At 38.5% G+C, this 25,617-nt stretch overlaps 1 protein-coding gene across 2 annotated transcripts in view; it reads right to left on the bottom strand.

Annotated features, from left to right (window-relative positions):
* Window positions 1-22,799, bottom strand: part of LOC106091665 (bumetanide-sensitive sodium-(potassium)-chloride cotransporter) — a 214,958-nt gene extending 192,159 nt beyond the window's left edge. For both annotated transcript variants that reach the window (XM_013258268.2, XM_013258271.2), the window contains exon 1: window positions 22,427-22,799. The gene's annotated coding sequence lies outside the window, so the exon portion shown is untranslated. The remainder of the gene's footprint in view (window positions 1-22,426) is intronic.
* Window positions 22,800-25,617: the final 2,818 nt, after the last annotated feature.

Raw genomic sequence — 25,617 nt, 5'->3', positions numbered from 1 at the left:
ATCTGAATCCCACAAAAGCTTTATTTATACCCGATTTTGTTGAAATTTGAAATACAAAATTCAATAGTGACATATTTATTAGCCCACTCAATATCCGTGTCGAATTTGGGTGCATAAGTTATCCAATTTTCACCGGATTGTGCCGAAAAGGGATTTTCATAAATACCCGAGGTGGCGGGTATTAAGTTCGGCCCGGCCGAACTTAATGCCTTTTTGCTTTTTTTTTATAAGATTTAAATTCTGATAGAAAATTTAAATGCTCATAGAATTTTTAAGTTTTCTTAGAAAATTTAAATGAGTAAATTTTTCATAGGAACTTGAAATTCACGAATTTAAGCTGCTTCTTTCGTTTTAATGATTAAAACAGGCATCTACAAAGATTAGTCTTATTCTGATTAATTGTATGACACATAAACAAGACAAAATGAATTGTATGTCGAATTTAACTAAAATCACTAAAAACAAAAGAAGACTAACAAAAGCCAAATCTGTGCAGCAAGCACCCTCATCATGCGGTCATGTTAAGAAAACTAAGCAAATCAAGCAGTACAATGTGGAAGATGAATAAAAGACCATGTGATTTCTTTTTAATGGGGATCAGATTTCAAACTAAAGCCAGCATTGGCAATAGTAATTAAAAGGGTTGACGTGAGGATGTTAGCTCAAAAATAAACAGGAAACTTGACTTACAATGTTGAAGTTAATAGCCATACCATGAGCAAAGAAGCAAACACAAACGGAAGCGACAAAAGGTCAAGTAGGTGAAAAATGAATTGAAAACGAAATGATAATAAAATCGGGTATTCTCACTGATTTTAAGTCCAACCATTTCACAACCAATTTCACATCCAAATGGATGAATAGATGCAGACTGAGAATGATTCCCGCTGCTCCAAGCAGATTAAAAGCTTCAATCAAGTCATCTTAGTGAAGTCAAACATTTCAATTCCTGAAATCGCTCTGACAAACTCTAGAATGGAAAAATTTGATTGAAATGCTACCTATTCAATTGTAATGCAAATTTGTATCTTCATCTCGACATGATTGCTTTGTTGATAATGCCATTGTCAACTCATAATTGCTGTGCCAGAATGGATCTGCGTCCAAACCACTAAACATCCATGGCACACAAATAACATAGGCCCATGGAATGGGGGAATTAAAAAAGGTATTAACGAACAAAAAAAAAAACAGGCAATACCCATTCGTCGAAGCTGCAGTAGAAAAAGAAAACCACCAGAGGGTTTTATGCAATTTGCGTGAAACACCAACTACCATTTGCATGGTGGCATGATGTGCCCTGCGTTCTGGCTACATCAGCAGAAACCACACAACACAAAATTCCCACAATTATTTTGTTAATTATCACAATTATTTAGGCATTTAGCACACGCTTGGGCGGTTGCACAGCCAACTAGACATTTATTAACATAGGAGGTTGGCATAGATGCCACAAGACAACACCTACAAAAAGCCTCAAAGCAAAAAAAAAGAAATTACCGCTCAAAAAACAAAAAGGAAGGGAATATTGTATGTATTGGGTTGCCCAAAAAGTAATTGCGGATTTTTCATAAAGTCGGCGTTGACAAATTTTTTTACAGCTTGTGACATTTTAATTGCATTCTTTCTTCTGTCAGTTATCAACTGTTACTTTTAGCTTGCTTTAGAAAAAAGTGTAAAAAAAGTATATTTGATTAAAGTTCATTCTAAGTTTTATTAAAAATGCATTTACTTTCTTTTAAAAAATCCGCAATTACTTTTTGGACAACCCAATATATACATATAAGGCAATACCTCCGACACAATGTTCCAAAATTAAACATAATTAAAATTAAATCTGTAATTTTAAATTAAAACATGGGACAACAACATGGTAGGAGGCTATAAGTATTTATAGGTCGAACGGGTAAAGCCAGCCGCTTGAAATGCTGTACAGATAATTCATGTTGGAGGCCAACGCAGCGCAGAGGTGAGCATGTCCGCCTATGACACTGAACGTCTGGGTTCTAATCCTAGCGAGACCATCAGAAACATGTAAGATCGTGGTAAGTTCGGCCGGGCCGAATCTTATATACCCTCCCACCATGGATCGCATTTGTCGAGTTCTATGCTCGGTATCTCTTTTTAGACAAACATAGTATATTGAATAAGAACTGTTATGCTATTGGAGCTATATCAAGTTATAGTCCTATTCGGATCATAAATGAATGCTCAACATTGTAGAAGTCATTGTGTAATATTTCAGTTCATTCGGATTAGAATTGTGCCTTGTAGGGGCTCACGAAGCAAAATCGGGAGATCGGTTTATATGGGAGCTGTATCAAGCTAATGATCGATTCACACCATATTAGACACGTATGTTGAAGGTCATGAGCGAAGGTGTTGTACAAAATTTCAGCCAAATCGGATGAGAATTGCGCCCTCTAGAGGCTCAAGAAGTCAAGATCCCAGATCGGCTAATATGGCAGCTATATCAGGTTCTATACCGATTTACGCCATACTTAGCACAGTTATTGGAAGTCATAACAAAACACCTCATGCAAAATTTCAGCCAAATTGGATGAGAATTGCGCCCTCTAGAGGCTTAAGAAGTCAAGATACAAGATCGGTTTATATGACAGCTATACTAGATTATAAACCGATTTGAATCATACTTAGCGTAGTTGTTGGAAGTGCTACCAAAACACTACGTGCAAAATTTCAATAAAATCGGATGAGAATTGCGCCCTCTAGAGGCTCAAGAAGTCAAAACCCAAGATCGGTTTATATGGCAGCTATTTCAAAACATGGACCGATGTAAACCATACTTAGCGTAGTTGTTGTAAGTGCTACCAAAACACTATGTGCAAAATTTCAATAAAATCGGATGAGAATTGCGCCCTCTAGAGGCTCAAGAAGTCAAGATCCCAGATCGGCTAATATGGCAGCTATATCAGGTTCTATACCGATTTACGCCATACTTAGCACAGTTATTGGAAGTCATAACAAAACACCTCATGCAAAATTTCAGCCAAATTGGATGAGAATTTCGCCCTCTAGAGGCTCAAGAAGTCAAGATACAAGATCGGTTTATATGACAGCTATACCAGATTATGGACCGATTTGAATCATACTTAGCGTAGTTGTTGAAAGTGCTACCAAAACACTACGTGCAAAATTTCAATAAAATCGGACGAGAATTGCGACCTCTAGAGGTTCAAGAAGTCAAGACCCAAGATCGGTTTATATGGCAGCTATATCAAAACATAGACCGATTTTAGCCATACGTAGCGTAGTTGTTGGAAATGCTACCAAAACACTGCGTGCAAAATTTCAATAAAATCGGATAAAAACTGCGCCTTCTAGAGGCTCAAGAAGTCAAGACCCAAGATCGGTTTATATGGCAGCTATATCAAAACATGGACCGATTTGGCCCATTTACAATACCAACCGACCTACACTAATAAAAAGTATTTGTGCAAAATTTCAAGCGGCTAGCTTTACTCCTTCGAAAATTAGCGTGCTTTCGACAGACAGACGGACGGACGGACGGACAGACGGGCGGACATGGCTGGATCGACTTCAAATGACATGACGATCAAGAATATATATACTTTATGGGGTCTCCGAAGCATATTTCGAGGTGTTACAAACAGAATGACGAAATAAATATACCCCCATCCTAGGGTATAAAAATATCCAGCGGTGGTTTTCCCCTCCTAATGCTGGCAACATTTGTAAGGTATCGCACTGTGGCCCGCCAATCGGACTCGGCTATAAAAAGGAGGCCCCTTATCATTGAGCTCAAACTTGAATCGGACTTCACTCATTGATCTGTGAGAAGTTTGCCCCCTGTTCCTTAGTGGAATGTTCATGGGCAAAACTTGCGTTTTTACTTCTTATTGATGTAGGTCATCGGGGATTGCAAATGGGCCATATCGGTTCATATTTGGATATAGCTACCATATAAACCGATCACCCCATTTGACTTCTTGAGCCCCTGGAAGACGCAATTTTTGTTCGATTTAGCTGAAATTTTGCACGTAGTGTTTTGGTATCACTTCCAAAAACTACGCTAAGTATGGTTTACATTGGTCCATGTTTTGATAAAGCGCCCATATAAACCGATCTTCCGATATGACTTCTTGAGCCCTTACAAGCAGCAATTTTTGTTCGATTTGGCTGAAATTTAGCATATAGTGTTCCGTTAGGTCTTCCAACAACTGTGCCAAGTACGGTTAAAATCGGTCTATAACCTGGTATAGCTCCCATATAAACCGATCTCCCGATTTAAGGTTTTGGGGCCATGACAGGCGCATCTATTGTCCGATTTCGGTGAAATTTGGGACAGCGTATTGTGTTAGGCTTTTCGAGAACTTTCTGGCATTTGGCTCAGATCGATTCAGATTTGGATATAGCTGCCATATAGACCGATCTCTCGATTTAAGGTCTTGGGCCCATAATAGGTGCATTTATTGTCCGATTTTGCCAAAACTTGGGACAGTGAGTTGTGTTAGGCCTTTCAATATCCTTCTTTAATTTAGCTCAGGTCGGTTCAGATTAGGATATAACTGCCATATAGACCCATATCTCGATTTAAATTCTTGGCCCCATAAAAGGCACATTTATAATCCGATTTCGCTCAAATTTGACACTGTGACTTATATAAGTCTTTTCGACATCCGTGTCGTATATGGTTCAGATGGGTCTATATTTAAGTATGGCTACCAAAAAGACCAATATTTTGCTCTACAAAATTGAATAATGTGACTTGTACTTATTAGACCACTGAATGTCCAAGCCAAATTTGGTCGAACTGGGACCATATTTCGATATAGCTGCTATAGGGGCATAAACTATGCATTTTTCACCGGCCCGGTCGAACTTTACGCCATTTCGCTTGTTTTTATATTGTTTTCCTCACCGTTATTTTTAACATTGCATGTACATCTATAACACCAACTATGGGTTTTAATTTTCATTATTTAACCCGACCAAACAAAATGCCAATAAAGCTCCCTGACAAAATATTACCCAAATCACCACTATGACCACATTATTGTAATGCATTGTCAATAGTTTGAGAGTACTCATCGAAGCAGTCGCAGTCAATTTCTAAACTAAAAACCACAAAATTTATCGCAATTTATTCATCGCAGTTTATTAAAAATCCCTTGGCTGAAAAAAGCTGCAAATAATTCGTTTGTTTTGTAGTAAATTTTTTTTGCTGCAAATGAGTGATTACTTTTACGAGTGATTGGGCATTTTTGGATTATGTCAGGTTTATTGATAATAATCTTTTTGAATTACAATGCCATTTACATGGGACGCAAACACAAAGGCTTAGCTGTGTGTGAGCATACACGCAGAAAAAATAAAACGTTTGGAATATCATTGGGACAAACAAATCCGTATTATTGGGAAAGTTCCAATTTTATGGTAACTATGCAACATTTCCCTCCACCGTTGAAGGTTAGCTGTGAATTTAGCACATTTTGATGTTAAAATCACTTCGTTTGTGGATAAACTTTTATGAACTTCATTTGTGGCAAAACATGGCTTTTTTTTAAAAAATTCAAAACTTCGTTTAAGCCAAACAAATACTTCTTTTACAGCAAAAAAAAAACGATTTGTTACACGAAATAAGGATTCTTTAGGTTTGTTTATATCTTGTGTCCTTTGCATTTGGCAGAGAGTGTAACGAAGAAAGACTAACTTTTTTTTTCGTTGGGTTAAGCTCAGCAGCTAGTATTGGGAAGTTCGAGATCGTGTGCAAACTCGGAATCATTTTTAAATTTTACTTAAGTTGAAAAAATTCTGGTATTTCCATTACCACAAGCAAAAAACTTTGCACAAAACGGCGCCAGGCGGGAGTTAACAAACATGCTACATCACATAAAGTGTTTAACAATATTCTGTGCCTTTGTATTGGTCACATATTCTTGCAATTTAATTTTCATAGAAGATAACCAACTTTTCAACAGTTTGTTTATGACCAATGAATTATTTTTTTTCTCCGTGTAGATGCCAAACTAGAGTCAATAAAATAAAAATTAAAATCATGCATGCGTATACAGTACATCTCAAGGGATGGGTTAGTGGTTTCAAGTGCCTGGCGGCAATAAAACAAATTGCAAATTTAAATTTTTAAATAATAGAAGGTTGACACTTGCTGATAAATGAGTGAGGTGAATTTTTGGCCACGCTTGACCTACATGCAAGCCATGTTGATTCAGCATGACAATATTTTTGAAAAAGGTGTGGCCTACACATGAACCTCCTTTGCTTTGTGTTAAGCAAAGAGCACCTCAATGTTTTGGCAACACGTGTGGCTGTGTTTTAAAGCTTCTTCCATTGAATTGTTAGCATAAAGCCAATAACAAAAACATTCAAAACATTCGTAGAAAATTTTCCTTACAAATGTCATCTATGTCACAAATCTAATATCATTTCTTTGTTTTATAACAAAAAAAAAAACTTCGTCTGAATTTGATTAATTAAAGAGATTTCATCAATATTCGGTTTTCCTGGAAAATTTCTTCAAAATATTTGATTTCAATATGCCTTGCTCTTACCTAAAAGACTGTAAACGTGAGTGCCATTAATGTAGTCCCTGGCATCTTATGGCAAGGTCATAAGCCGTAGTTAATTACGCCTCTGCTGAATGATTATTAAATTAAAACCATATGTGCACCACAGAGAATGCCCAAAGAAGAAACACGTAAAAGTGTGCCAAGTTCGGTCAGGCCGAATCTTATATACCCTCCACCATGGATCGCATTTGTCAAGTACTTTGAATGAATTTTTCAAATAAACATAAGCCATATCAAGTTATTTAGCAACATGAACCATACTTGTCATGACTATTAGAAGTAAAAAAAAAAAACACCACTTCCAAAATTTCAGGCAACTCAAGTAAATAATTGTGCCCTCTAGACTCTCCAGAAGTCAAAACGGGCGATGGGTTTATATGGCTATCAGTTTATGAACCGATTTAGACCATATGTGCAAAATTTCAGCTAAATTGCAAAAAAAAATGCGCCCTCTAGAAGCACCAGAAGTCTAATTCGGAAATCGGTTTATATGGCAGCTATACCAAGTTTTGAACCGATTTCGCCCATACTTGGTGAAGTTGTTGAAAGTCATACCTTAACTATATGTGCAAAATTTCAACCAAATTGCACATCCGATTTGGCTGAAATTTTGCACTAGGTGTTTTGGTATGACTTCCAATATTTGTGTTTAGTATGGCGCATAACCTGATATAGCAGCCATATAAACCGATCAGGGATCTTGACTTCTTGAGCCTCTAGAGGGCGCAATTCTCATGCGATTTGGCAGAAATTTTGTACAACGGCTTCTCTCATGACCTTCAACATCCGTGTCTTATATGGTCTGAATCGATCAATAGCTTGATACAACTCCCATATAAACCTATCTCCAGCAAAGCGCAATTCTTATCCTGAACTGAACTGAAATATTACACAATGACTTCTACAATGTTCAGCATTCATTTATGATCCGAATAGGACTATAACTTGATGTAGCTCCAATAACATAACAGTTCTTATTCATTATTCTTTGTTTGCCCAAAAAGAGGTACCGCGCATAGAACTCGACAAATGCGATCCAAATGGTGGAGGGTATATAAGATTCGGCCTGACCGAACTTGGCACGCTCTTACATGTTATATAACAAGAAGATTATGGGGTCTTAGACGAATATGTTGGGATGTTACAAACGGAATAACGAAATTAGTGTACCCCCTTGGCTATGGTGGAGCGCATAAAAACGTCAGAATATGGAAATATGTGTTGAGCGCCTAGCAGATGAATGAATGAATGCATGCATGAACATATTTCTGCGAAAGAGGCCTCTTGCTAAGGTTCCTGGCTATTTGTCTATGATTAAATTAAATCATTGACTTATGATAATGGCTTCATTTATTATAATTACCAGCCACTAATTCAATTAGGCTCACTCACTAGCTCGCTGACTCTCTCGAGATCGCTTGCTGTTCACAGTTGTGCTTGTTGGCCATGCCAAATTTCCAACCAGTCCCAGACGTAAAACGTTTTTTAAATGTTTGTGCGTCAGTCAATGGATAATAGAGCTCGCTCGCACAGCAAGCAGGCTTCTGACAACAAAAACAAAATATAAAATAAATAAATTATTACTACAAGTATACATTTTTTGTGTGGTCCCTGAGTAAAAAAACACACACACACACTCACACAAACCGCAAATAAATATCGTTTATGTTTACTAATTTGCCATAAATCAAAAAATTATTTTTTTTTCCAATACACAAACAAAATAACCATAAAATAACAATGAAATTGGTATACACACACACTCACACACACTACACACTACACACTTACACACGTGTTGGCTTTAGCGCCCACAGGATGTGGCTGCCTACTTGAGTGGCGCCTTTAATTGATAACTTATGTTTGTGTCACGCTTAACGACGTCTTTTGTTTTAAGCATTGTTTTTTTTTGAGATTTCTTTAAATCAAGCAGGAGAAGCACAAAAATTTGCCCCCTAGGCACAAACACACCCCAACCCCAAACTGCAAATTAATTTATAAGCAAAAACTTCCTTTGAAAAAATTTCGAAAATATTTTTCATTTCCCAACATGGTAGCTTTCTTCTCTCAGAATGCCTTTCTTGTGTTTTTGGCTCTCAGCTTTTTGTGTGTGTATTGTTTTTATTAACCACAACAAAGTGTGGCAACTGTTATTGGTAATAAGCATTTCCTCAAACATTGTTTATGCTCCATTCCATGGGCCAAAGAAAATGTTTCCAAACTTGCGCAGGTGGTATGATAAGTTCAATGAACCCAACTGTTGGGTGATAACACAGCATACACTTATGACTTAAAAACTAATATTCATATGTAAATTAGCCTGAAAGAGCTTAGACATATAATTGGAAAAGAAACCAAGAGGGGATTGTTTAACAGAGAATCTAAAGAACATTTTAATACTAATGAAAATATAAACCAAAGTGTCAAGGAGTTGGGCCGAATTTCCTAAAACAGTTTGTGGTACAGGGTATTAAGGGGTAATTATACCCTACACCACCACTGTGATACAGGGTAGTAAAACTTTGTGAATTTGTTTGTAACACCCAAAAGGAAGAGATATAGACCCATTGATAAGTACACCGATCGACTCTGAATTACTTTCTGATTTAGCTATGTCCGTCTGTCTGTCTGTCCGTCCGTCTGTCCATGTTAATTTGTGTTCAAACTACAGGTCGCAATTTTCATCCGATCGTCTCCAAATTCGGTATGCGCATGTTTTTCGACCTAGAAACAAAGCCTATTGAAATTGAACAAAATCGGTTCAGATTTGGATATAGCTCCCATATATATTTTCGTCCGATTTGGAGTAATACAGCAATAAAATGGTCATTTGTCAACCGATTCTCTCGAAATTTGGCAGGAAGGATTTTCTTATGACTCTTAATATTATAGGTGAATTTCATAGAAATCGGTTCAGATTTGGATATAGCTCCCATATATATGTTCGTCCGATTTGGAGTAATACAGCAATGAAATGGTCATTTGTCAACCGATTCTCTCGAAATTTGGCAGGAAGGACTTTCTTATGACTCTCGATATTACTGGCGAATTTCATAGAAATCGGATCAGATTTGGATATAGCTCCCATATATATGTTCGTCCGATTTGCAGTAATAATGCAATAAAATGGTACATTGTTAACCGATTCTCTTGAAATTTGTTATGAAGGATTTTCTCCTGACTCTTGACATTACTGGTGAATTTCATAGAAATAGGTTCGGATTTGGATATAGCTCCCATATATATTTTCGTCCGATTTGCAATAATAATGCAATTAAATGGTCATTTGTTAACCGATTCTCTTGAAATTTGGTAGAAAGGATTTTCTCATAACTCTCGACATTACTGGTGAATTTCATACAAATCGGTTCAGATTTAGATATAGCTCCCATATATATGTTCGTCCGATTTGCAATAATAATGCAAATAAATGGTCATTTGTTAACCGATTTCCTTGTTATTTGGTAGAAAGGATTTTCTCATAACTCCCGACATTACTGGTGAATTTCATAGAAATCGGTTCAGATTTAGATATAGCTGCCATATATATATATATATATATCGCCCGATTTTGACTTCTAGAGCCACTGTAGTCGCATTTATTTACCAAAATTCCCAAAATTTTGTACATCACTTTCCCCAACTACTACCAGTATACCCGAGAAGATTGCTTAAAATCGGTTTAGATTTGGATATAGCTCCCATATATATGTTCGTCCGATTTGCTATAAAAATGCAATAAAATGGTCATTTGTTAACCGATTTCATTGTTATTTGTTATGACGGATTTTGTCTTAACTCTCGCCATTATTGGTGAATTTCATAGAAATCGGTTCAGATTTAGATATAGCTGCCATATATGTATATCGCCCGATTTTCACTTCTAGAGCCACTGCAAGCGCATTTATTTACCAATCTTCCCAAAATTTTGTACAGCATTTTCCCCAACTACTACCAGTATACCTGAGAAGATTGCTTGAAATCGGTTCAGATTTAGATATAGCTCCCATATATATGTTCGTCCGATTTGCTATAAAAATGCAATAAAATGGTCATTTGTTAACCGATTCTCTCGCAATTTGGCAGGAAGAATTTTCTTATGACTCTGGACATTACTGGTGAATTTCATAGAAATCGGCCCAGATTCTGATATAGGTGTCATATATGTATATCGCCCGATTTTCACTTCAAAAACCACTGCAAGCGCATTTATGGACCAATCTTGCCACAAATTTGCAAAACGCTTTCCTCAACGACTACCACAATATCTGAGGAGGTTGCTCAAAATCGGTTCAGATTTAGATATAGCTCCCATATATATGTTCGTCAGATTTTGGATAATTTGCAATAATGTTGTCATTTATGAACCCTAGTTATTACAGTTGAAACATATTTGCTCGAAATGTGATACGGATTATTACAATAAATAACCCATCTGAAAACATCCGACGAAGTCCATCAAAATTGATTCAGAACTAGACATAACTCCCAATTTGTACCTATAGGGTAGGTGTAGGGTATTACAAAGACAGCACCGCCCGACTTTTGCCCTTCCTTACTGGTTTTTTTTATAAGTTAAGTTTTTCAGGATGGCATTACCGTTTGAAATGTATGTCCAAAAGTCACAGACGATGTAAAGTGAAAAGTCTTCAGTATACTCTGCCATTTCGTCATCGAGAAACGCCCACACTTTTATCAAAATTCGTGCTCTGTGACAATAGCTATATGAAATCCACTATTTTATCGAAAAGTTGAGTTCAGCGATGATCCGATGCATGCCGAAAAAGCTTCAGTTTATGTGGTTTATGAACTGCAGACATTCTCGGTCCATTTCTCTGTTAAAACGACAGCGATAGAAACGTTACCGTCAGGTGCAAAATTCGAGCTTACCCAAGGACCATTGGAATCAGAGCTACGGGCAACATTCACATGAAGTTATTTTTAACAAGTAAAAGCGAGCTAAGTTCGGCCGGGCCGAATCTTATATACTCTCCACCATGAATCGCATTTGTCAAATTCTTTGGCCGATGTCTCTTTATAGGCAAATAAAGGATAATGAATAAGAATTGCTCTGCTATTTCAGCTATGCCAAGTTATAAACTAATTGGGGCCATACTTTGTTTGGCTGTTGGAGATCAAAATGGAATTCGTTGTGAAAAATTTCAGATAAATCGAATAATAATTGCTCCCTCTAGAGGCTCAAGAAGTAAAATCGGAAGATCGGTTTATATTAAAGCTTTCTCAGGTTGTGAACCGGTTGTGGGCCATACTTGGCGCAGTTGTTGATGGTCAAAGCAGAACACTTTATGCAAAATTTCATCCAAATCGGATAATAATTGCACCCTCTGGAGGCTCACAAAGTCAAGATCCGAGACCGGATTACATGGAAGCTATATCAGGTTATGAACCGATTTTAACCATACTTGGCGTAATTGTTAGAAGTTAAAACAAAACATTTCATGCAAAACTTCAGCCAAATGGTATAATGGTATAGCGGCTCAAGAAGTCAAGATCCGAATATGGGAGCTATATCGGATTATGAACCGATTTGAGCCATACTTAGCACAGTTGTTGATGGATATCCAAACGCCTTTTTACTTGTTTAACTTTAATTAATTGAGACACGTATTACTGTGCAGCAGTGCTTATTGATTTATTTCATCATAAAGAAGATGATGTTGGTAGGCTAATGGTTGCGTGCAAGACTACCAAACATGAGATCATGGGTTCAATCCTCTGCGGCACCGAAATTATTAAAATTTGTTTTTAATGGTAATAGTAGAGAGAGTGACAGGGAAAACCCCGAGAGCAGCAGTAAAACGAACGAGAGAAAACAAAAGCAACGCGAGCCGAGCAAAGAAAATAAAAACAAACAGTATGGTTAATTTCTCCATGGTAATGGGTTCCAAAGTTCGTCACGGTCGAACATAACACATTATTACTCCTTAACCATTACATTTTATAAAATTTTAAATTTTTACTGCAAATAAAATCCCTTTCACCAATTAATGTGACATTTTTTAACCTTGTTTCCCTACATTCAAGGTTATTCCTCGAATTCCTGCTACACATTTATTACTGATCTTATCATAGTTCTTCACAAATCCTTGCCTTTTTACAAAACACAATTGTTGCAGAAAAATTAACAAAATTCGTAGTGGTTTTTTCAACCAAAGTTGTTGTGTTTCAAAATTATTTTTTTCTATAAAGTGGAGTTGTTATAAAAGAGTATGGTTAATTTATCCATGGTGGTGGGTATCCAAAGTTCGACACTCCTTAACCATTACATTTTACAAAATTTTAAATTTTTACTGCAAATAAAATCCCATTCACCAATTAATGTGACATTTTTCAACCTTGTTTCCTTTCATTCAAGGTTATTCCTCGAATTCCTGCTACACATTTATTACTGATGTTATCATACTTCTCCATAAATCCTTGCCTTTTAACAAAACCCAATTGTTACAGGAAAATTAACAAATTTCGTAGTGGTTTTTTCAACCAAAGTTGTTGCGTTTCAAAATTATTTTTATCTGTGTAGTGGAGTTGTTATAAAAGAGTATGGTTAATTTCTCCATGGTAATGGGTTCCAAAGTTCGTCACGGTCGAACATAACACATTTTTACTCCGTAATAATTTCTTTTTACAAAATTTTACATTTTTATTGCAAATAAAATCCCTTTCACCAATTAATGTGACATTTTTCAACCTTGTTTCCTTTCATTCAAGGTTATTCCTCGAATTCCTTGTACACATTTATTACTGATCTTATCATACTGCTCCATAAATCCTTGCCTTTTTACAAAACAAAATTTTTAAATTATAATGGCAAAAAAAAAGGCCAGCAATATTTCGTAACCTATAATGTTTCCCATTGAAAAAAATTTATTGCCTGACTGGATGTGCAGATAATAATAATAATATCGACATGCTCGAGCATGGCGATGGCAATGACGACCAAATCTCAAAAGGCGTGGAAGTTCATGGCAGGACATGCCATGAACTCCCACACGCAGCAGCGAGAAACACAAAAAAAGGAGAACTTTGTATGCCATTGCCGTCAAGACTGCATTCGCATATAAAACAGTCATAAAGTTCAAACGACAAACGACGGAACACTCATAAATAACCTGTGGACTTTCAGCAGATATGCCTTGGCTCCCGGCACATCCCCGAGTCCTGGCCCAATTTCCCACTTGCCATCATTTGGCATATTTATGAGTTTTCAACATAAAAAAAGGCCAACCTCGTGCAGAGTTTTTATTTGTATTTCCGCACTTGGAGTGCTTGTTTTTTGGTTTTTTCTCTTAACTGTCGCAACTAAAAGAAGATGCCAAAAAATAATTCACGAATTGCCATAAAACATAAAACGAGAGCTTTTCCTGCTATTCACTACTGCCATTTAACACTGATGATTTTATTAGAGCCTCCCTCTCCGCTGCGCAAATGGAATCGTATGAGAAACATTTGTTAACTGTCGCCTTTAATCAATAATTCAAATAAGGACAACACTCCTCCTCCTTGTGCCTCTCTTAACAGCCAACTACCTTGGCTGGCGACACTAAGAGCCGTAAGCATGGCATAATTTGCTTTATGCGCCACAGGTCGTCTTTGGCACATGAATTGAATTGAATTTATTGACGCCCCTCCTAATGGCATTATGAGTTTCCCAATTGCCAGCGCAGACATTTGTTACAAACTCAAATTTAACGGCAGGTAAAATTTTGTGCAAATGAATACGCCATTAAAGATTGATTAGGAGTTGGGCAAGGCATTGGAATACTAAAACAGGCAAAAGCGCTCGCCACACCCCCATTCCCCCACTCAAGTGTTGATGGAAGTAAATGTTTGCGAGTTATGGGATTTTGGGGATATAAATCAAATTCAAAGATTTATGTAGCATTGATAATATTGCGTCAACATCTTGGATTGGTTTTGCCAACACTCAATGACAAAGGAGCAGACTTGTTGTTTTCCTTTTTAGGCAACAATTTCAAAAGGATGTTGGAATGATTTCATTCAAGCCATTGCATAAGGTTTAAATGGAATTTTATTGCTGATACTTAAACGGTACTCAAGTTTGGTGTAATCTTAAATAATACAATAAAGGGAAAACAGTTGTGGATATTATATGGCATATTCATTTACATTAACTGCAATATGGCCAAAGGTTTATTTGTATTAGGTTGGGTTAGTCTAAACCCACTCACTTAGACTATGTTAGTCCATTGTGATACTACAGTAGCGACAGACCACACCTCCGGTGGAAATTGAACCCCGCACTGGTGATGCGACAACGCTGCCAACCCTGCTATACCAACCTACAGAGATAACAATTATTTTGAAACACAACAACTTTGGTCGAAAAAACAAATACGAAATTTGTTAATTTTCCTGCAACAATTAATTTTAAATCTCAACGACCCAAAGAACAAATTTTGTTGTTGAAAGGTACTCTTTGCAAGCCAACATATAACAACAACAACAATGTATCCGTAAGCAAAAAAACCATCTAACCAGCCAACGCATGTGCCTTGCTTCGAGTGATGGTGTTTTTTTTCTTTGTTCGTCTCACGCTGCTTTGTCTCATTCTTTTTACTGAGGCTCTCCGGTTTTCCTTTGCCACTCTCTACTATTATCCTTAAAAACAAATTTTTATAATTTTGCTACCGCAGAGTATTGGACAAAAAAACAGAATCTGTGCAAAGTTTCAGCTCTATATCTCTATTTTTATGCCCTCCACCATAAGATGAGGGTATACTAATTTCGTCATTCTGTTTGTAACACCTCGAAATATGCGTCTGAGACGCCATAAGGAATATATATTCGCGATCGTCATGTCATTTTAAACCGATCTAGCCATGTACGTCCGTCTAGCCATGTACGTCCGTCTGTCCGCACGTCCGTCAGTCTGTCTGTCGAGTAAAGGAGTAAAGCTAGCCGCTTGAAATTTTGCACAAATACTTTTTATTAGTGTAGGTCGGTTGGGATTGTTAATGGGCCGAATCGGTCCATGTTTTGATATAGCTGCCATATAAACCGATCTTGGGTCTTGACTTCTTGAGCCTCTAGAGTGCGCAATTCTCGTTCGATTTGACTGAAATTTTTGCTCGTGCTAAGTATGATTCAAATCGGTTTAGAATCTGGTATAGCTCCCATATAAACCGATCTTGGGTCTTGACTTCTTGAGCCTCTAGAGGGCGCAATTCTCATCCGATTTGGCTGATAATTTGCATGAGGTGTTTCGTTATGACTTCCAATAACTGTGGTAAGTATGGTTCAAATCGGTCTATGTGTTGATATAGCTGCCATATAAACCGATCTGAGGTCTTGACTTCTTGAGCCTCTAGAGGTCGCAATTCTCGTCCGATTTGACTGAAATTTTGCATGTGGTGTTTTGGTATCGCTTCCAACAACTCTGCTATGTATGGTTTAAATCGGTCCATGTTTTGATTTAGCTGTCATATAAACCGATCTTGGGTCTTGACTTCTTGAGCCTCTAGAGCGCGCAATTCTCACCCGCTTTGGCTGAAATTTTGCATGAGGTGTTTTGTTATGACTTCCAATAACTGTGCTAAGTATGGTTTAAATCGGTCTATAACCTAATATAGCTGCCATATAAACCGATCAAGGATCTTGACTTCTTGAGCCTCTAGAGGGCGCAATTCTCATCCAATTAGGCTGAAATTTCGTACAACGACTTCTCTCATACGTGTCTAATATGGTCTAAATCGGTCAATAGCTTGATTCCGATTTTGCTTCTTGAGCCCGTACAAGCCGCAATTCTTATCCGAATGAACTGAAATATTGCACAGGGTGAACAAAATTTCAATAGAAGAGTGTGGCATTATTTGAAGGGGATTACTACTTTTTATACTCACCACTGAAGGATGGTGGTATATTCATTTTGTCATTCCGTTTGCAACACATCGAAATATCCATTTCCGACCCTATAAAGTATTGGGTTGCCCAAAAAGTAATTGCGGATTTTTCATATAGTCGGCGTTGACAAATTTTTTCACAGCTTGTGACTCTGTAATTGCATTCTTTCTTCTGTCAGTTATCAGCTGTTACTTTTAGCTTGCTTTAGAAAAAAAGTGTAAAAAAGTATATTTGATTAAAGTTCATTCTAAGTTTTATTAAAAATGCATTTACTTTCTTTTAAAAAATCCGCAATTACTTTTTGGGCAACCCAATACTTTATAGGGTCGGAAATGGATATTTCGATGTGTTGCAAACGGAATGACAAAATGAATATACCCCCATCCTTCGGTGGTGGGTATAAAAAGTTGTAGTTATCCCCTTCAAATGTTGCCACACTCTTCTATTGAAATTTTGTTCACCCTGCCGGCCATTATCATTATCAATTACTATGGACAACACAATTTTATGGTCAATTTTCGATGGTGTATTCGTGTTAAGTGAAATCAAAGGGAGGCTAACTACCATTGGGTGTTAATAAATTATTAACTTATAAATGGTTAATAGTGTTATTAGCATTTAAAACTCTAATAAATTCATTAAACAACAATTAACGATACAAAAAAAGGTGTTAAAATGCTATGACGACCATAGCAAACAATCAACTGTCGATAAGTTAAAATTCTATTTGAGAATGTATGCACACATGATTACATACAAATATTGATTCCAAGTATTCTAAATGTAAACAGAATTACATTTGAGTAGCGGAAAATTTTGATTTTATGTTTGCCTCAGTGGAAGCAACAAATAATTGATTTTTCATAATGTGCCGCTGTATAGCAAAACTTGGTATGGCCAATTTCCAAGATAGCCAAGGCAAATGCTAGATTGAGGTGTTGCGTTAATAGCACAAACCTTTGTCATCCTCGTGAACAGGCATATTTCAGTCTTCTCTGGGTTAACGTTGAGACCTATGGGTCTAGCCCAGTCATTGAGACCTCTGGGTCTAGCCCAGTCATATGCTAGACCCAGAGGTCTCAATAACTCGGCTAGACCCAGAGGTCTCAATGTTAACTCAGAGAAGGCTGAAAAATGCCTGTTCACGAGAAAGACGAAGGTGGGCCAATTTAAGGCACCGCGTAACCTAAATAAGACGATTTCGATATCTGACAAGGTCAAATATTTAGGTGTGATCTTGGACAGGAAACTGAATTGGAAGTGTCACATTTAGGAGCGTACTGAGAAGGCTCACAGATGTTGGGCACTATGTAGACGGGCCGTAGGCTCCAAATGGGGCCTGAATCCGACGAAAGTCCACTGGCTCTACAGAAGTGTGATTAGACTAATACTTACTTACGCCTCAGTAGTTTGGTGGACTGCTATGGAGAAAAAGTGCATCATAAGGACCATACAGCAGGTTCAGAGAATATGTTGTCTTGGAATAGGCGGAGCGATGAGGACCACGTCCACTAGGGCAAATTGCAAATTTTGCAAATGAACATTCGACCACGGAACAGGGGCAAACTTCTCGCATATCAATGAGTTCAGTCCGATTTAAGGATTAAGCTCTATGATATGGGGCCTCCTTTTTACAGCCGAATCCGAACGGCGTGCCACAGTGCAATACCTCTCTGGAGAGAAGTTTTACATGGCATAGTACCTCACAACTGTTGCCAGCATTAGGAAGGGAAAACCACCGCTGAAAATTTTTTTGATATTCTCGCCAGGATTCGAACCTAGGCGCCCAGCGTCATAGGCGAATATACTAACCTTTGCGCTACGGTGGCCTGCCGCTCAGTAGGGCACTGGAGACTATTCAAGATATCCGACCCATTGACATACTGATAAAGTGTGAGGCAGCCACTGCGGCTATGAGACTTAAGGAGATGGTAGCAGCTCATATCATCGCGGTATAATCAAGGTGACGATAGGAAACCTGGAAGGAAGGGAAGGGGTTTCCAATCGGATACCTGAGATGAACCTTGAAGTCGAGTGCGAGACACTGCTGCCATCGACACAGTCTTGGATTGACGAAACCCTAGTATTGTCATCTGGAAGATCATGTTACACGGATGTATCAAAGCTAGAGGACAGAGTGGGCCTGGGGACATTGAGAACGCAGGGACTGAGATCTGTTTTTGACTGCCTGACCATAATACGGTCCTGCAGGCGGAGATCCAGGCCACCACGGAATGCGTGAAGTGGTGTGGTGCTAACGCGAGGACATCGAGTGTGAACATCTTTAAGGACAGTAAAATTGCCATAAGGCCAATAACAACCAGGACGGCGAGGTCACGAACAGTCTTGCAGTGTAAGAAGGAGATTAACGCCTTCTCTGAGGATGGCAAAAACCACATCGCTTGGGTGACGTCGAGTGTGAACATCTTTACCTACAGTAAAATTGACATAAGGGCAATAACAACCAGGACGGAAAGGTCACGAACAGTCTTGCAGTGTAAGAAGGAGATTAACGCCTTCTCTGAGGATGGAAAAATCCGCATGGTTTGGGTGCCGGGCCATAACGGAGTAAAGGGAAATGAAAAGGCAGACTATTTGGCGGTGAAGACCAGAGGACTGCCGTTAATAAACTTGGTTAACCCGAAGCCTTTGGGATCGACGCAGTCCGAGTTAAGTACGTGGGCGACGAATGCGCATGCAACATTGTGGAACAGCGAAACGGTCGGTAAGACGGCGAAAATCCTATGGGGGGATTCAGATCATAAGAAGACGAGGTCATACTGAAAGGAAGTAAGAAGGGGATCAGTATAGCTATTGGTATCATAACGGACTACAAGCTCACTTATAAAGATCCAGGTTATTTGACCCCAAAATTTTATATGAATTTCGTGTTTTTGGGGTACCACAAGGTGGCATACAAAATTTCGCTTATATCGGTGCAACTATCTCCGAGATCTGACACTTCGGAAAATTAGGGGAAGGGTCACCCCGCACCTGATATAGCTGACATATAAACCGATCTGGGATCTTGACATCTTGAGCATCTAGAGGGCGCAATTGTTATCCGATTTGGCTGAAACTTTGCATTAATTGTTTTGGTACCACTTTCAACAACTGTGCAGTATGGTTTTAATCGGTCCATGTTTTGATTAAACTGTCATATAAACCGATCTTGGATCTTGACTTCTTGAGCCTCTAGAGGGCACAATTCTCACCCGATTTGGCTGAAATTTTGCATGAGGTGTTTTGTAATCACTTCCAATAACTGTGCTAAGTATGGTTTGAATCGGTTCATAACCTGATATAGCTGCTATATAAACCGATCTTGCATCTTGACTTCTTGAGCCACTAGAGGGCGCAATTCTCATCCAATTTGGCTGAAAATTTGCATGACGTGTTTTGTTATTACTTCCAATAACTGTGCTAGGTATGGTTTAAATCGGTTCATAACCTGATATAGCTGCTATATAAACCGATCTTGACTTCTTGAGCCACTAGAGGGCGCAATTCTCATCCGATTTGGCTAAAATTTTGCATGAAGTGTTTCGTTATGACTTCCAACAACTGCGATAAATATGGATCAAATCGGTACATAACCTGATGTAGCTGCCATATAAACCGATCTTGGGTCTTGACTTCTTGAGCATCTAGAGGGCGCAATTGTTATCCGATTTGGCTGAAATTGTACATGAAGTGTTTTGGTATCACTTCCAATAACTACGCTAAGTATGGTTTAAATCGGTACATAACCTGATATAGCTGCCATATAAGCCGATCTGGGATCTTGACTTCTTAAGCCTCTAGAGGGCGCAATTCTTATCCGATTTAGCTGAAATTTTGCATGAAGTGTTTTGGTACCACTTCCAACAACTGTGCAAAGTATGGTTCAAATCGATTCATAACCTGATATACCTGCCGTATAAACCGATCTGGGGTCTTGACTTCTTGAGCATCTGGAGGGCGCAATTGTTATCCGATTTGGCTGAAATTATACATGAAGTGCTTTGGTATCACTTCCAATAACTACGCTAAGTATGATTTTAATCGGTACATAACCTGATATAGCTGCCATATAAACCGATCTTGGGTCTTGACTTCTTGAGCCACTAGATGGCGCAATTTTTATCCGATTTGGCTGAAATTTATCATGAAGTATTTCGTTATGACTTTCAACAACTGCAATAAATATGGATCAGATCGGTTCATAACCAGATATAGCTGCCGTATAAACCGATCTTGGGTCTTGACTTCTTAAGCCTCTAGAGGGCGCAATTCTTATCCGATTTAGCTGAAATTTTACATGAAGTGTTTTGGTACCACTTCCAACAACTGTGCAAAGTATGGTTCAAATCGATTCATAACCTGATATACCTGCCGTATAAACCGATCTGGGGTCTTGACTTCTTGAGCCTCTAGAGGGCGCAACTCTCATCCGAATTGGCACAAATTTTGTACAACGGCTTCTCTCATGACCCTCAACATACGTGTCTAATATGGACTGAATCGATTTATAGCTTGATACAGCTCCCATATAAACCTATCTCCCCGTTATGCTTCTTGATCCCCTACAAGGCACAAGTCTTAACCGAATGGACTGAAGTATAACCCAATGACTTCTACTACTGTCTTCAATATTCAATTCACTTATGGTCCGAATCGGACTATAACTTGATATAGCTCCAATAGCAAAACAGTTCTTATTCAATATTCTTTGTTTGCCTAAAAAGAGATACCGCGCATAGAACTCGACAAATGCGATCCATGGTGGAGGGTATATAATATTCGGTCCGGCTGAACTTACTTGTTATACTTACTTGTTATATAAGAAGATGATTCGGCCCAGTCAAACTTAACGTGTTGTTCATCAAATTAATACAAAATTTTCAAGCCATATTTTGTTGCCATACTTAAGCCGTACAACAAGACACAATGAAGCAGTTGCATTGTCTGCGACTTAGTTCGTGAGAAATTATTTACTATTGCAATTAATTGAAGCGAAATTTATTACAACGCAGCGACACTATTCGCTCATAGAACTCTGGGCCACTTCTACGGAACGTCTTCGCATTTTTCTCGTTTGACAGTTGTTCGGCCGAAAAGTGCTATGTTTTAGAAGGCACTGAAGGCGTTAACAAAATCAAACAAAAAAGAATTTTGATACCCACCACCATAGGATGGAGGTACACTAATCTAGTCATTCCGTTTGTAACATCTCGATCTTCTCGACGTTCGGAGTAAATTTAGCCATGTCCGTCCGTCCGTCTGCCGAAATTACGAAAGCGGTTGAATGCGTAAAGCTAGCCGCTTGAAATTATGCACAGATACTTGGTATCGATGTAGGTCGTTGGGATTGCTAATGGGCCATATCGGTTCAGATTTGGATATAGCTCCCATATAAATCGATCTCCCGATTTGACTTCTTGAGTCATTACAAGCCGCAATTTTTGTCCGATTTGGTTGAAATTTTGCATGCGGTATTCTGTTACGATTCCCAACAACTGTGCCAAGTACGATCCCAATCGGTTTATAACCCGATGTAGCTCCCATATAAACCGGGTTCTCGATCATCCTTGTTCGGTTCCTAGAAGCGTTAATTTTTGCTGGTTTGACAGAAGTTTGGTATGTAGAATAAATCTATGCCCTTCATCTAAGTTTATTTTGTATAAATTCTTAGCAGAATCCCAAGATTCGGTCCGGCCGAACTTGCCACGCTTTTGCTTGTTTTACTACTTCATTGATTGTGTTTCATGATTTTGAAGTGATATCAATGTTCCCATAGAAACATGATATTTATTGCAGAACTTTGTCAATTAAATGTCTCTTTACTAGCCTTGGCGACCAAGTTACTAAACCTACATTCCGAACTGACCTTGGTACGACCCCCTGCGTTGGTGGCTCTCAAGTGTAGCTATGCGATTCCAGTAACTTCACAAACAAACAAAAATCATATTTCTCAAAGATGACGAACTTACATTTATCGCCTTAAAGTTGTCTAAGAGAGCAAAGTTTTTCTTTTTTGCTTTTGTGAAATAGTAATGGATGTTGCTGTTGTTGTTGCTGTTTTTGCTTTTCCAAGTGCAAAAAGTTTTCTTTATGTGTTTTTCATCTGTCATTCTTAGCTGGAATCTGGAATATTTTCACGTAACTTTTCTAATTTATTGCAATAGGCAGTACATTTTTCGGTGCTGTTTTTCTCTTCTTTTATTTTTTTTCTTGTGTATTTTTGTTTGTTTTTGGCTTGTTACTCGCTTTGTGACTTGCCACAAATAATTACTATTTTTCGTTGGGTTTACACAAAACGTGACTTTATTAAATGCAAGCCATAAGGATTTTTGCTTCTCTCGTCCGCCCCGCAATATCAACTAATTTTGATGCAAAAGTTGGAACTTGGAAACCACAAGCGCGGAAAAAACATCAATTAGTTTTACCTCCCCACAAAGGGGGAAACACTGAAAGAAATTCGGAAAACCGTCTGTGATATTCGAAGGTAGTTAATCATCAAATGGAAATAAGAAAAGGAGGAGGAAGAAAAGGAAAAAAAACTAACAAGTACAATTCGTTGTTCATTGGAGGCCACAGTAGCGCCGATTTGGGCCACATTGAAGAAGAATGTCGAAGGGCCTTACACAAATCACTATCCCAAATTTTGGCACAATGGGACAATAAATGCGCCTTTTATGGTCACAAAACCATAAATCGAGAGATCGGTCTATATGGCAGCTATATCCAAATCTGAATCGATCTGAGCCAAATTGCAGAAATATGTCGAAAGGCTTAACTTAACTCACTGTCCCAAATTTCGGCGACATCGAACAATTAATGCGCCTTTTATGGTCACAAAACCATAAATCGAGAAATCGGTCCATATGACAGCTATATCCCAACCTTGATTGATCTATGCCAAATTCCAGAAACATGTCGAAGGGCTTAACACAACTCACTATCCCAAATTTCGGCGACATAGGACAATAAATACCCCTTTTATGGGCCCACAGCCTTAAATCGGGTTATCGGTCTAAATGGCAGTTATATCCAAACCTGAACCGATCTGGGCCAAATTGAAAAAAGATGTCGAAGGGCCCAACACAACTTACTGTCCCAAATTTCAGCGGCATCCGACAATAAATGCGCCTTTTATGGGCCCAAAACCTTAAATCAAGAGATCGGTCCATATGACAGCTATATCCAAATCTGAATCGATTTGAGCCAAATTGCAGAAATATGTCGAAGAGCCTAACACAACTCACTATCCCAAATTTCGGCGACATCGGACAATAAATGCGCCTTTTATGGGTCCACAGCCTTAAATCGAGAGATCGGTCTATATGGCAGTTATATCCAAACCTGGACCGATCTGGGCCAGATTGAAAAAAGATGTCGAAGGGCCCAGTACAACTCACTGTCCCAAATTTCGGCGAAATCGGACTATAAATGCCCCTTTTATGGCCCCAAAACTTTTAATTGAGAGATCGGTCTATATGGCAGCTATATCCAAATCTGGACCGATCTGGGCCAAATTGACGAAGGATGTCGAAGGGCCTAACACAACTCACTGTCCCAAATTTCAACGGCATCCGACAATAAATGCGCCTTTTATGGGCCCAAAACCTTAAATCGAGAGGTCGGTCTATATGCCAGCTATATTCAAATCTGAACTGATTTGTGCCAAATTCCAGAAATATGGCAAAGGGCGTAACACAACTCACTATCCCGAATTTCGGCGACATCGGACAATAAATACGCCTTTTATGGGCCCAAAACCTTAAATCGAGAGATCGGCCTATGGCAGCTATATCCCAATCTGAACCGATCAGAGCCAAATTCAATAAAAATATCGAAGGGCCTAACGCAACTCACTATTCCAAATTTCAGCAAAATCGGATAACAAATGTGGCTTTTATGGGCCTCAGACCCTAAATCGGCAAATCGGTCTATATGGCAGCTATATCCACATTTGGACCGATCTAGGCCAAATTGTAAAAGGATGTCGAAGGGCCCAACACAACTTACTGTCCCAAATTTCAGCGGCATCCGACAATAAATGCGCCTTTTATGGGCCCAAAACCATAAATCGAGAGATCGGTCTATATGGCAGCTATATCCAAATCTGGGCCGATCTGGGGCAAATTGAAGAACTATGTCGAGGGGCTTAACACAACTCACTATCCAAAATTTCGGCGATATCGGACAATAAATGCGCCTTTTATGGGCAAACAGTGAGTTGTGGACCGATCTCGGCCAATTTGCAGAAAGATGTCATGAGTTCTAATGCAACTCACTGTTTTAAATTTTGGCAAAATTGGCCAATAAATGCGCCTTTTATGGGCGCAAGACCTTAAATCGGCGGATCGGGCTATATGACAGCTTTATCCAAATCTGTACCTATCGGATTCAAATTGAAGAAGGATATCGAAGGGTATAACACAACTCACTGTCCCAAATTTCAACAAAATCGGATAATAAATGTGGCTTTTATGGGCCTAAGACCGTAAATCGGTGGATGGGTTTATATCGAGGGCTAGCTTATATATAAAATTCAGTTTGTGTTTGTTTGTTCCGCATAGACTCAAAAACGGGTGAAGCGATTACCATGAAATTTTCACAGATTGTGTAGGTTGGTCTGGAAGGAAACATAGCCTATATAATTTTTTGATATCGGGAGGGGGGCGGACCTTCCCCTTAACCCTAAAAGTACTAACCAAAAATAAAAGTGGCCCAATCGGGGCAATGTGGGATTCAAATGAAAGGTATTTAAGAGTAGAGTAAGGAATTCATAAAAAAATTGGATCCAAGAACCTTGGGGGCCGCCCCAGTCCTAAAACCCCTTAAAATAGCTTCATTTGAAAATCATAACAATATGGGACTCAAATGAAAGGTATTCGGGAGTAGATTACGAATATGGTCACGAAGTAGGAATAGGCTTTATAATTTATTCATAATGCAAGGGGCCGATCCTCCACCGTTACCCCAAAAACACCACTCAAAATCAAAAGTGGATCGATAAGGACAATGTGGGTACCAAACGAAAAGTATGCGGGAGTAGATAACGAATCTGACATACAAATTCATGTTGAAGTATAGAGCGTCACCCCACGCCCACAAAAACGCCCAAAATGGGCACAATTGCCAATCACGGATATATGGGATTCGATTTGTTTGTTCC

The sequence above is a fragment of the Stomoxys calcitrans genome, chromosome 1, assembly GCF_963082655.1.
Source record: "Stomoxys calcitrans chromosome 1, idStoCalc2.1, whole genome shotgun sequence".
Lineage (NCBI taxonomy): Eukaryota > Metazoa > Arthropoda > Insecta > Diptera > Muscidae > Stomoxys > Stomoxys calcitrans.
The sequence above is the reverse complement of the archived record's forward strand: the minus strand, read 5'-3'. Positions and strand labels throughout refer to the sequence as shown.